The 12,624-nt window shown below is 57.3% G+C and overlaps 1 protein-coding gene across 2 annotated transcripts in view; it reads right to left on the reverse strand.

The window, feature by feature from the left end:
* LINGO1 (leucine rich repeat and Ig domain containing 1) overlaps positions 1-12,388 on the reverse strand; it is a 182,924-nt gene extending 170,536 nt beyond the window's left edge. For both annotated transcript variants that reach the window (XM_045192839.3, XM_053928479.2), the window contains exon 1: positions 12,139-12,388. The gene's annotated coding sequence lies outside the window, so the exon portion shown is untranslated. The remainder of the gene's footprint in view (positions 1-12,138) is intronic.
* Between the last annotated feature and the right edge of the window lie 236 nt (positions 12,389-12,624).

The following is a 12,624-nucleotide window of genomic DNA, read 5'->3' on the forward strand; positions in this document are numbered from 1 at the left end:
CAGGGCTCTCGAGGTGAGGGAAAGAAAGGGATGGGGGTAGAAGGGGTGCAGCAGAGGGGATGCGGGCAGCTGGCTAGAGGCCCTGAGTCCTGGGTTCAAATCCCACCCCATCTCCACTTGCCTGCAGGACCCTGGGGCAAACCTGGCCTATACCTGTCAGTGGGGAATGGCCCCTGCTCTGCCTACTCTGCCCACCTCAGGGGACTGTTTCCCAGATCTACCAAGGGTCACAGGTGAGCACACTTTTTACACTGTAAAGGGCTATATACCTGGAGGGGACCCCCACCCCAGGGTCCAGGGAGGGCCTGGAGCCACAGTGCAAGCAGATGAAGCACCAGGATTTAGGTCATTCGCCCACTCCCGTCTTGTCTGTCTCAAACTCACATTGCCATCCTCCCTTCCCCCAAGGGCTCACCTGAGACCAGCCTCCCAGCCAGCATCCCCCTCCTGCACCCCCCACTGTGGAGCCAGAGAGATCACCCCCATCCCTATGTGGAAAGGTCCTCTGCTCAGAACCTGTTCAGGGCTCCCTGGTATTCTCCGGACGAGGTCTAAATCCCTCACCTCATCCCTGACCAGACCCCACCCACAGCTCCCCTCACTTTTGTCCATGTCTTTTCCTCTCTGGAATTCCCTCGCCCTTGACCCCAGTTCACCTGTAAAACTCCTACCCCCTCTTCACAATACAGTCCAAGTTCTCCTCTGCTGCAGCTGTTCCAGCCCTCCTCGCCCTGCGCTTCTAAGTACTGAGCACCCTCCTGTATTACAACTCAGTAGCGCAGTGATTAGATTCGCATGGTGGCTCCCCTACCATCCGTGAGCTCTCCCGGCCAGGGGCTGCGCTGCATCCGTCCTGCCCATTCCCAACGTTTGGCAAAGCGCCTGGCTCACAGTACCGCGACCGATCCAATCCCCTGACCCTAAGTGAGCACCTGCCCTGTGCCCGGCTCTGTGCTGAGTGCTGGGGACTCGGCAGGGGAAGCAGAGCCGGGCCTCACCTTCTAGTCGCTTCCAGGGAAGGTCCTCAGGGAATGTCTGGTGAGTGATGAAGGCACGCACAGCCACCTTCTAGACGGGGAACTCAGAAAGGCAAAGTGCCCTACCCGAGTGTGCCTGCCGCCCTGCCCACACGTCTTCCTACTCCCTTTCTCTTCCAGAACCTTAGCGGAAATGAGGAAGAACTCGAAATGAAAAGGTAGAGTCAAAAAGAAGAAGAAAGAAGAAAAAAGAAAGAAGAAAGAAGAAGGAGGAGGAGGAGGAGGAGAAGAAGAAGAAGCAGCGGAGGAGGAGAAGTAGGGGAGGAGGAAGAAGAAATCATGGTGTGGATTTCCCCTCCTTCTCCATAATGTAAAGAAAATTGCTTTTGCCAACTATCACAGCTTAAAAGTAATTAGAGGTTTTGGAGGAGACTGTGGGCATGAGCAGAAGCAAAAGAGTGAGTACCCAGGCAGAATTTTTCCAACATTTGTATCAAGCAAAAGGAAAAAAGGTGCTAAAAGCAGCAATTTGCAGCAGCAGACATGGTGTGGATAAAATGTTTACAACCCCCCACTCCCCATTCTCACTCCACGTTCCAGAGGCAGAAAAGGGAGGAAGGAAAGTGGGAGACAAGGACAATGGGCTGTCCCCTTAGCCTGCAGGGATGGGAGCAAGGGGCAAGAAGGGGAAAAGTCCCCACCCTGATGCCCTCTGCTCAGCCCCTCCCCACTAAGCAGCCCCCAGCCCCCCATGTGCCCCCACCGCAGACCTGCAGGCCGGCCCCTCTGCAGCTGCATCCCTGGAGGCTCACTACACGGCAGCCGCCCTGACTGTGCTCACTCCAGGCCTCTACCTGACGAGGGGCCAAAAGGAATGCGCACCACCCCCCTGGGCAGGGGGTGAGGGGAGGTGGTTGGGGCAGGTTTGAGGAGAAAGGCCCAGGGCAGATGACAGAGCTAAGAAACACAGCTCTAGGCCAGACACTGACCTCCAGCTAGGCCTCTCCTGCGGAACCACCGTTCCTCACCTGGGCCTCTCACCTGACCCTTAGCCTCCTCTCTCCAAACAGAGAGCAGCCACGGTTAGCCCCGTACTGAAACCTAACTTTCTTCTTCCCACCTGCAGCAGACTCCCCTCTGTCTGGGGCACAAAAAACACAGCCTCCTTTAGAAGCAGAGGTTCCTACGTTCAAATGCCAGCTCTTCCCTTTCATTCACCAGCTGTGAGATCCTTTAGGTCCCTCAATCTGTCTGAGCCTCGGTTTCCTCATCTATTAAATGGGAATACTAACCATACATAGCACGGGGTTGTTCTTAGAATTAAATGAGGTAATGCATGTAAAGTACTGTGCACTGTGACTAACACTTAGTAAGAGTTGGATGAACTTACCTCTGCCCCACTTCATGCTCAGTCCTCAAGTGTGGCTCTCAGGGTGGCCCACACCACCTCGAAGTCGCAGGATAAATGCCCAGAGGGCACACACTAGCCAACAGCAAGGGGTTCGGGAGGCTCTGTAGGCTCTGCACACACCCACAGAAACCCAATCTCTCAGCATGGTGCCAGGGCCTCTCACTTTACTTGGCTTAGGGAGGATTCCTCCAAGAAAGTCATACCCAGAACCCTAAAAACCTGTCGGGCCGGGTGGAGGAGGTGACCGAAGGCTAGACCTCCCCTCCAGCCTGTGGTGGCAGTCCACCCCTCAGTAGCTATCCTCCCGGTTCCACTGGACAAAGGCAAACCCCAATGCCCAAGGAATGGCAGTCAGTGGGGCCCCTGAGGGCAGAAACCAGGTCTCGAAGGTAAAGGGGGCAGTTCTGAAACCAATTCCCACTCTGCCACCAACCTGCTGGGTGACCTTTGTGAGCCTGCTTTCTCATCTGTCCACAAAGGAGGGGGGCCATCTTCCCACGCCCTGCGTAGGTCCCAGCACACAGCCAGTGTGCTTCCGTCTTCCTGCCCCTAACCTCAGGCAAAGCGCTCTCCCTCTCCCTGCAGCACTGGGAGAGCAGAGGAAAAGCCAGGGATGGGGGCTGAGGGGCAACAAGAACCTACCTTCTTTCCTGCGACTCTTCCTGGCCCACTTTCCCCTGGGCAGGGGGCTGAAGGACCAGCCAACAGACAGGCTAACAGCCCACCACCTGCCTGGTTCTTCTCCCTGCTTCACTCGAGAGCAGAAGAGGTTTGTGCCTTACCTCCTTTTACCAAGAGGGGTAGTGACACGCCCCAGGTCACAGTGCTCCCACGGAACCACTGCTTCAGTCGGGTATTTTCCTCCTGTTCCCCAACCTCAAAGAATGCAAAGGCTTGATGTGGGGTCTGCCGGAGGCATGGGGACATAGACTGGACATTAGAAGGTGTTTGATGTCGGTCTCTTGCTTTCCTTATGGTCGCCTTTCTCCCGGGGGGCCTCTCCCACCCAGTGCACTCCCATCCGTCCTAGAGAAACAAGCCCAGCAGCAAGAGTGGCACTAATGAAGGCTCTCCTTGTGGGGGCAGAGATGGGAGCACAGGAGACTGGTCCCAGCCCCGGTAGGCTGCTGGCCCCCACACACACAGGGAGGGAGGGGGGGTACCTAAAAGAGGAACCTGGGGTTTGCCCTCAAGGGATAACTAACAGCCCTTCCCCAGCTAGGCTCACCCTCCCGTTACACCTCTGGGAGCCCAGGTGGCCCAGAAGAAGGGGATGCTGGGACTGAGAAGCCAGAGGCCTGACTTACTGCCAAGGCTTTTCACCGAGACACCCAAGACGGGGTTGGCCACTCCGTGTGCCTCAGTTTCCCTATCTTGAACCTACCTCTAAGAATAATAAGATCATTTCTGAGGCCGACCTTCTAGTTCTCCAATTCTATACCCATGACCTCCAAGACCCTGCAGAGCCAACAGGTGCTCCCAAGTCACCAAAGGCAGAATAAGGAGTCCCAAGCATGGGGGCGGGGGGAAGGATCCCCTGGACCCCCAGGAGACAAGGAAATGTAGAGAGACCTGCACCTGCGCTAGGCTGGCAGAGGACACAGTCCTGTGAAGCCTCCCCAGGAAGGAGATAGCGGGGCAGGAGAGCAAAGCACAGCTCCCCAGGAAGTCCAGAGGCAGTCATGGCCCTCCCCACTTTCTGCACGTGCCCAAGCCTCCAAGCTCCCATCAATGAGGCAACCGGCTTCAGCCTCGCCCAGATCTCAGGCTCAGCCCCAAGCTCCTGACCCCTGAGCTCCCTCAGACCCTGTGGCTGTCCAGGCTGGGATCCTAAGCTCTCCCACCGGGCCAGAACCTCCCTTGCCTTCCCCTCTGTCCCACCCAAGGTGGCTAGTGGCTGGCAGCCCCACTCCTCATGCCAGCAGAGGCTCCCCGAGCCTTTGCGTGGCCCAGACCTGATGACACCCTCCTCCAGTAAACAAGAAAGGAGAAGCTATTTTAGGCTTTCCTGACGCTGCAGTTCCCTATCAATCCCGGAAGCAAACAAAAGGAAGAGACACTAACTTCAAAGCCAGAGGAGCCCCCAGAGGGAGATCCTGCTCAGCCACCTGCCCAGCCCCAGACCAGGTCAGCTGACACCTAGTCGTCCCCCAGGTCCCACCCCCCACCCCCCCCCACCCGGACAGGACACGCCACCTCTCAGGCCTCAGTCTCCTGACCTGTCAGCGTTCTCACCTCTCAATGCGACCGCTTCAGGTTAGGTAGAAATTTTCTCCTATTTTTTTAAAGATGGATGCTGAAATATTTAAAGGTAAAATGCCCTCATGTCTATAATGTACTTCAAAATAGCTCAGGAGCAAAAACATAGCAAAATGTCAACAACTGTTAAATCTCAGCGAGGGGTATATGGGAGTTTCCTATGCTATTCTCTCTACCTTTCTGTGTGTTAAAAATGTTCCTAACAAAAAAATTTTTTAAATAAACCTGCGTTGGTCACGTGACCCAGTAGCCCACAAACAGTGCCGGTCTCCTGGTGGGCCTGAAAGGCAGCTGGGTCTCCTAAGTAGGTTAAACAGCCCCCTGCTCTCTCCTTTGTGTGGCTTCCCCAGAAATCCCTTCTTCACAGATTCCACTGAGTCCTAGCTCCCCATGCAGGAGCCTGAGCACGTCTGGGAGCCAGACACGGCGCTTTAGTGAGGCAGCGGTTGTCGTGTGACCGCCCCCTGCCCCCACTCCTGTCCACTATCTCCTTGTCCTGCAGAGAAGCCTGAGGCTGGGAACCGCAGTGCTGGCTCCATCCTCCTGTGGCCACCACCTTCCCTGAGCCGCAGAACGCCCCCACCCATCAAGCAGATGACAATCAGTGTCCGCCTGGCCATCGCTTTCAAAGGCAGTGTTGGCCTGGCGGGTGTAGCTCAGTGGATTGAGAGCGGACTGCAGACCAAAGGCAGTGTTACTCCACCAAGAGAATGAAATTTCCCCTTAGCAAATGGGAAAGCTGAGACCAACGGCCAAGAGATACTGGAAGCAGAACCTGGAAGGTGGGAACAGAGGGAGGTGGGAGGGAGCAAAAGCTCCCAGTTCCCCCTTCTCTATGTCCCTCGATCCCAACCCTAGCGGTGCATCAAAGAGAGGGTACACTGCACCTCCTTTGCTCTGGCTCCTGTTTATTGACCTTTCTAGTCAGGAAAAAAGGGCCAAGATTGCAATGGCCCAGTCCAGTCTGGCTGACCACACAAACAGTGGCCAGACCCACCGCCGCTGGTTGATAACGAGAAAGGTACCAGCACCCTAAGGAATCAGGCACTCACTGCAGAATGCCACGCAGTGCGCAGGGAAGAGCTTCGTGTGGCCGGAGTCTGGGCCCTTGCTCTGGACGGACGGAGCCTCCAGGGGTGGGGACAGTCACGTCTGTGGTCAGCACGAAAGCCACCCAGAGTCCTGGGTCTCGCCCAAAGCCCCAGCCCGAGGAGGAAGAGGAAGTGGCAGTGGCCACAGAGACCCTTGGGGACAGGCCACATACCCCTGTCAGCCCATCTGGCTCCAGGTCCAGGGATGGACCGAGGACCCAGGATGGATAAGCCCGGTCCCTGCCCCTGAGGTATTCCCAGAACTTGCAGCACAAGCTCACTCACATACAGCAGGCCTCACACCAAGCAGGTACGCGGCAAACGTTTGACAACTGCAAAGCAGATACACTCCTCTCAGAGTTCTGAGGAAGGAGCAGCTACTTCCAGCCAGGAACACCGGGGAGGGGTATTTAAATACGGCACTCGGGCTGAGTGTTGAAAAGTGGGTGGGGGTCTCTACTGGGAGATATGGAGGAAGAGATGAGGTGGAGGGGACAGGCAGCCAAGCCCCGGAGGGAGAAACCCACGGCAAGTGTGAAGAGGAGAGTGAGTGGTGTTTGGCTGGAGCTGGGGGCACAGAGGAGCACAGAGGGAGATTTCTGGGGCAGAGGGGCAGAGGGTTGGACTGTGCAAAGCACCGAGGGGTCCAGACTCCAGCCTGGAGGCAACAGGGAGCCTCAAAGTGGGCTAATTCAGCAGGAGCGTGACGGCCAACATGTGTTTGCAGTCCACAGGCACTGCCAGGCTACACTCCCCAAGAGGGCGGGGGCTGGCTTCATTCGTCTCTGGCCAGTGCAGCCGGCCCAGAGGAAGAGCCCAAGAAGAGAATTGCTGAATGACTATAGGGTCACCAGATGGAGGACTGGGGACTTCTGGACTCACAGCTATGGAATATCATGTTTGTATATTTAGCCCTGGTTGGCGTGGCTCAGTGGAATGAGCGTGAACCTGTGGACGAAAAGCTTACCGGTTTGATTCCCAGTCAGGGCACATGGCTGGGTGGTGGGCCGGATCCCCAGTTGGGGCGCGCAAGAGGCAACCAATTGATGTTTCTCTCATATCAGTGTTTCTCTCCCTCTCTTTCTCCCTCCTTTCCCCTCTCTCTAAAAATAAATAAATAAAATACATATATACTATATATACATATCTACATATACATATAGTAGATCCTCAAAAACAGTCTTGTGAGGCAGGCAAGGAGGTAATTATCTCAAGGGGCAGCCAGAGATATGCAGAAAATGTTGCCTCATTGAGAGTCCCCCACACCACCCCAGCTGCGATGGGCTGCTAGTCACCACGACAGCCTGCCCCCTGCACCTGTGACGGAGACAGGACTGTTCAAGGAATCTCTGGGGTCCCCAAGCTTGGTCTAGACAGGCCCCTCCCCCAGCAGCTTGAGAAGCACACCCATGGAGCAAGAGTCCCGGCTAGGAGTCCAGAGACAGGGCCAAGCCCGGTGCAACTCTGGAGAGTCGCTTCCCAGTTTTGGCTTCTGTGAAATGGACCAGTGGCTCTCTGTCTGCTTCACAGACCTGCCATGAGGGCTGCGAGGGAAGGAGTGTGAAAACGTATGGAAAATCAGAAAGCAAACTTCATCTGGGAAAAGAACAATAAGAAGGCCCCTTCCTACTTCAGCCTAGACACTGACACTCCACCAGGACTCACCTCCCTCTGCTGGCAGAGACCCAGCCAAGCTGACGCCGACTGAGATTCTTCAACGATCGGGTTGGTGTCTGCTTTCCATTATTATTTCACAGTGTGCTACCGACACCTCTACAAGGGAGGCACCGTTCTTCCAGATACGGAGGAGGAAACTGAGGCTGAGAAAACTGAAGCGCCTGGTCTGAGCTCACCTAGCTTAGCAGTGGTGGCACCGGGATTCAAACCCAGTTCCTGACGGCATCCAAGCCCAGGTCCTTTTTGATCACAACAGGCTGGGCTGATTCAAGGGGCCCATTTCCATAACCCTAAACCTCAGAGCTGCAGAACCCATGCTCGGGGTGAGGCTACATTTCACATACACACACCCCACTGAGGCCCAGGGCCCTGACATCAGATGTGCTGGGCCCTCCCAAGGCCTGTGCACCAGCGGGGCCATGAGGGCTGGGTGAGGAGTGGGAGGACGGCCCACACAGCTGGTCCTGAGCTAACGGGATCAGTCCTGGGCCTGTCTGGCTGCCCTAGCAAATGGGTGCTAGAACTGGGCCACCTGTCACGGTCCAACCTCCATGTCCAAAACAACCTGGACCCTGAGGCTCCATTTTGGTTTCCCCTGACCCTGACCCTGGGGACTAGCAGTGCCTACATAGATCCCGGAGGCCAGGGTGGCAGCCGCGATCCCTCTTTCAGTGGCCGGCTCCTCCTCTGATATGGCGGTATGGCCGCATATGCTCCCTGACAGCCGGACTGCCGAGGCAACTGGCTGAGGGCGAGGCACCAGCCACTGCCCCACCCCCACCCAGCAGGCGACAGGTAGGACCAGGAAAACCCAGGCTGGAATGCGCTGCTCCCAATTTGCTTTAAGACTCTGTGCTAGTCACTGGCCCCCTCTAAGTCTCGAACTCTTCCCCTGTCAAACAGCAGTGCTGACCCTCTGCCCCCCCTTCATATCCCACTTCTGAGTCCAAAATTTCCACCCAAAGTCATTGAAGGTCTCCAGGGGGAAACTTGCCCTTTTTAGGGACGTAGAAAATGAGCCTGAGGGACCACAGGGACTTGCTCGTGTGTGCCCCTGGGAGGCTCCTGCTAAAGGCCCATATTTAGGATCCCGGGACACGGCCCCTCTGCATAATACCCAGGTGGTGGGGATGGTGACCCTCGAGTTTCTGCCCAGCTCTGATGACCTACACCACCCCACCTGGCTTCCCATCTAGGCCGAATCTCTCCATCCTCCATTGGTGGGAAACCACGCCGGGACCCTCAGCCACCCTGGTGAAGGTAGGCAAGGCACCTGTCCCGCTGGAGCCCTCACCACCAAGCCGACATTCCCATAGCAGCCTCAGGTCCGCCTCTCTGCCTCTGTCTCTCCCGGCCAATCCCTCCCACGACCACCAGAGGGAGCAGTTTACACTGCAAATCTGATGGAATCCCTCCAGCACTTCAACCCTGCAAACCTGGAACACTCCTCAGTCAGGTACTCAAGGTCCTCCTCGGTCTTGTGCCAACTTGCTCTGGGCCCGCTGTGCCCCTGCACAAACTACTCCATTGCAAACACATTTCACTCATGCCTGCTGCTTCCCACCTCCATGCCTTTGCTAATGCTGTGCCATCTGCCTGAAAAGCCCTCATTCATTCCCATTCTCCATTCATTCATTGTATTCAACCTATTTACTGAGCATCTACCAAGTGCCAGGAACACCTGAGCAAGTCAGAATGCACCAGCCCTGCCCTGGCCAGGTGGCTTGGCTGGTTGGAGCACTGTCCCACACGCCAAAAGGTCTCAGGTTCAATGTCTGGTCAGGGCATATACCCAGGTTTCGGGTTCGAACCTTGGTAGGGGTACACACAGGAGGTAACTAATCAATGTGTCCCTCTCTCTCTTTCTCTCTCTTCACCCTCCCCTTCCTGTCTCTCTAGAAATCAATGAAAGCATATCCTTGAGTGAGGATTAAAAAAAATGCACCAGCCCTTCCAATCTATCTGAACAGCCCCTTGCCCACCGCCCTGCCCCCTACCTCTGCAGCGGCCCAGAGCACCCTGCCTCATACCTGGGTGTGGGTTGATGTCTGCGTCCCCTTTCAGAGCCCATCTAGAGAGGAGCCCAGGCTCATCAGCAGTATTCCCAGAAGTCTGTCCCAGACCTCAACCCAGGAGATGCTCCCAAATGTGGAGTAAGCTCCAAGTGTAAGATTCCAGGCAGTGAGGAGCAAGGCCAAGGCATGGCTCTTGGGAGCAAAAGTCTGGGCTCTGGAAGCCCACAGAAGAGACTGTGATGATCGGTCAGGGTGGCCTGTCCCTGTTTCCCTCAACAGGAGGCCCGAGTGGTCAGGGGTGTCTTTACCCCTCAAGTCACCGTAAGGTCTGGCCCTCCCGAAAACTTCTTATCATTGAATTTATTAGAATGTAATATTTTTATAATTTAACACATGCATATGGCATGGTCGGGGTCTGGCTAGAGAGGGAAATTAAAGGGGCCAACTAGGCACTACCCCTTACCAGTCAGAAGGTTTGAGGGGTGAGTGGCTTCCTTCCTGAAGGGGCAGTGAATGGGGGCAGTGAGCACCTGGCTGGAATTTTCACCCTTGACAGCAGAGATCAGGCGCCAAGAAGGTAACCTGTTCTCTCCTTCCGCATGGCCCGAGGCCCCACATGGAGGTCTCATGCTGTGGGAGTCAGCTGGGGCCAGGAGGTGGGGAGTACAGAAGAACTAGGGTCAGTGTGCAAGCAGGCCTTGATGGCAGGGGTGGGGCCAAGCAGGCACCTGGCCATGCTCCAGCCACCTGGGTATCAACCACAGCACTGGTCAACACTCAGGAGGCAGAAATCCTGAGCTCAGAGACCCACAGGGGTTTGGGGGTGGGGGGCAGGGAGAAAGGACAATTAGAAAGACCAAGTCAGCAAGAGGATGCCCAAGAGTGAAGTCAGCAGAGGCTGAGGGAGCCACTACAGGTCCAGCAGCCCCCCTCCCCACAGCTCCAGGAGGAATTCTGGTCACTCCTGGGCAACAGCTCTTTCCACCTCCCCACAGGAGGCCTCCAAGGGCCTGAGTGGCCCTGGGGATGAGTCTGGGCTGCCATCAGACTGGAGGGTCACAGAGGCCTGCCTGTGGCTGACAGCTCCTCTGGCTTCTTGACTCAGGTGGGCCACCTATGGAGGAAGTGGTCTCAATAGCCACCAGGACGCCCTCCCCCAACACACAATTAGATCTCTGTGGGGACCCATTCCCTTGAGGTGAGCTATGTAGCTCCAGGACTGAGCTCTCACGAGAATGGGAACAGTTCCAGGGCCCAAACAGGAAGACAATGCCAGGGCCCAGCCTAGAGGGCCAGGTTGGGGGGTGGGGAACCCCAGTGATCCCCAGAATGATACCAACATCCCAGTGCTGAGGGTTTGCAAACCATCATGCGGAGCCCTGGCAGGCTCTGGCCCCAAATCTAGAAAGCAACGGTTAATGAGTCTGGGGTCACTACTTCTGGGGTACCAGAAGCCAAGCCAGGGAGAGTCAGGCTGGGGGTTGCTCTGCCCCCCTCCCTGCCCATCAGGGGAGGGTGTCGGTCAGGGAGCCCTGATGCTAAGTCAATAAAGAGGGGTGGTGTCTTCACTGTCCCCTCCCCACCTCGACAAAGACCAGAGTTAATACCTTCAAAGGACGGGGCCAAGCTGAAACTGGAGTTCTCCTAGCTCCACCTCGGCCTCAAAACCCTCCTCTGTGGAATGAAGAGGAAGTGTGCCCATGGACCCTGCATTCTCACAAGGAATCCGAGGGATTCCAGAGGAAGAATGGAAGTGGAAGTAAAGTTTAAGCCTCAAAGCTGGTCACACGATGTGTTACCGTACCCCAGAGACCCAGATACATACTGAGTGGTCCAGCATCACACCCCTCAGCCAGCACCTAGGCTGAGAACAAGACTTCTGACTCCAGAAGCTCCTACGCTGGGAGCCAGAAAAGAGGGGGCATGGACAAGGACTGCTGGGAAAACCGACTGCCCTAACCCAGAAGTTCGAGCTAGGATTCAGGAACAATCAAGAAGGCTTCTTAGAGGAGGGAGAACTTGCACTGAAAGAGGGGAGGAATGGCAAAGGGGAGCGGCCTTCAGAGCGACATTCCCACGGAACAGAAGGCGAGGAGACACCGACACGTACACAGTGGGCACCACTCCCCCACCTCAAGCCCCACATCCTTAGCCTGCTGGAAAGACGACCTCTCAGACCCGGACCTGGAAACTGTAGCCGCGCAGTCCCGCCCGACCCCGGCAGGGTCAAAGGAGTCCGACAGCCGGAGGGGCTCCAGCATGGGACCGCGGGGAGCAGGCGGCTGCGCAGACCGGGTAGTAGAGACACACCGCTGCCCGCCCAGTGGCACAACCTGCGCCCCGCCCCACTCCTCCCCTGTGCTCTCTGCTCGGGTAAAAAAGGTCAGAGTGCTACCATTAAACCATTTCCATCTTCTCCCCGCACACAAAGTTGCTCCAAGTCGCCGGGGCTCTGGAGGCAGGCGAGGCTTAGGCGGGGCTGCGCAGAGGGAGGGCGCGCGGTCACGAACTGGGGTGCCGAACGCGCCCCACTCCCGCTCCGCGCGTGCATGCACTCAGGAGCGCGCACCCAACACCCCATCCCCACCGCAGCCTCCCGCCCAAGCTGAGGCCGCGCACACTGCACAGCTGGCCGGCAGACACCCCACTCCCAGCGTGTGCCCAGCGATTCCAGCCTCGCCGCAGCACCCCGGCTTGGCCATACTCACCGTCCCGGGTGCGCAGTCCGCGCTCAGCTCCGCTCCGGGGCTTCATCCCCGTCTCGCCTCCTTCCTGCTTCCCGCTCCGGCTCGGTTCCCGCTCCGCAAGGCTCGGCTCCGAGATTGTGGCAGCAGCGATGAGCGAGCAGAAAGGGCGTGTGCGCGCGCGGCCACAGTGGTCGCGCGCAGCGTGTGCGTGTGCGCGGGAGGGCCCCTACGCGCCTGTCCCTCGCGCGTCCGCTCCTGCCAGCTGCCCTCCACGCTGCGATGGCAGCAGAATCCCTAACGCGCGCTTCCTCCAGCAGGAGAGATCACAAGTGCGCGCGTGCGCATCCCGCCGCCGCACCCAAGGGCCCGGTGCCCCGGCCCTCCGGATCCCAAGAGCGCGGCCACCACAGAGCCAACCTGAGTCCCCTTCCTGCCGGACCCCACCTCAGGTCCCCTTCCGCGCCCAGAGTGAGCCTTTCTGGCGTCCCTGCTTCGCCACCGCGCCGC

Source organism: Desmodus rotundus, chromosome 7 (assembly GCF_022682495.2).
Source record: "Desmodus rotundus isolate HL8 chromosome 7, HLdesRot8A.1, whole genome shotgun sequence".
In the NCBI taxonomy this organism is placed as follows: domain Eukaryota; kingdom Metazoa; phylum Chordata; class Mammalia; order Chiroptera; family Phyllostomidae; genus Desmodus; species Desmodus rotundus.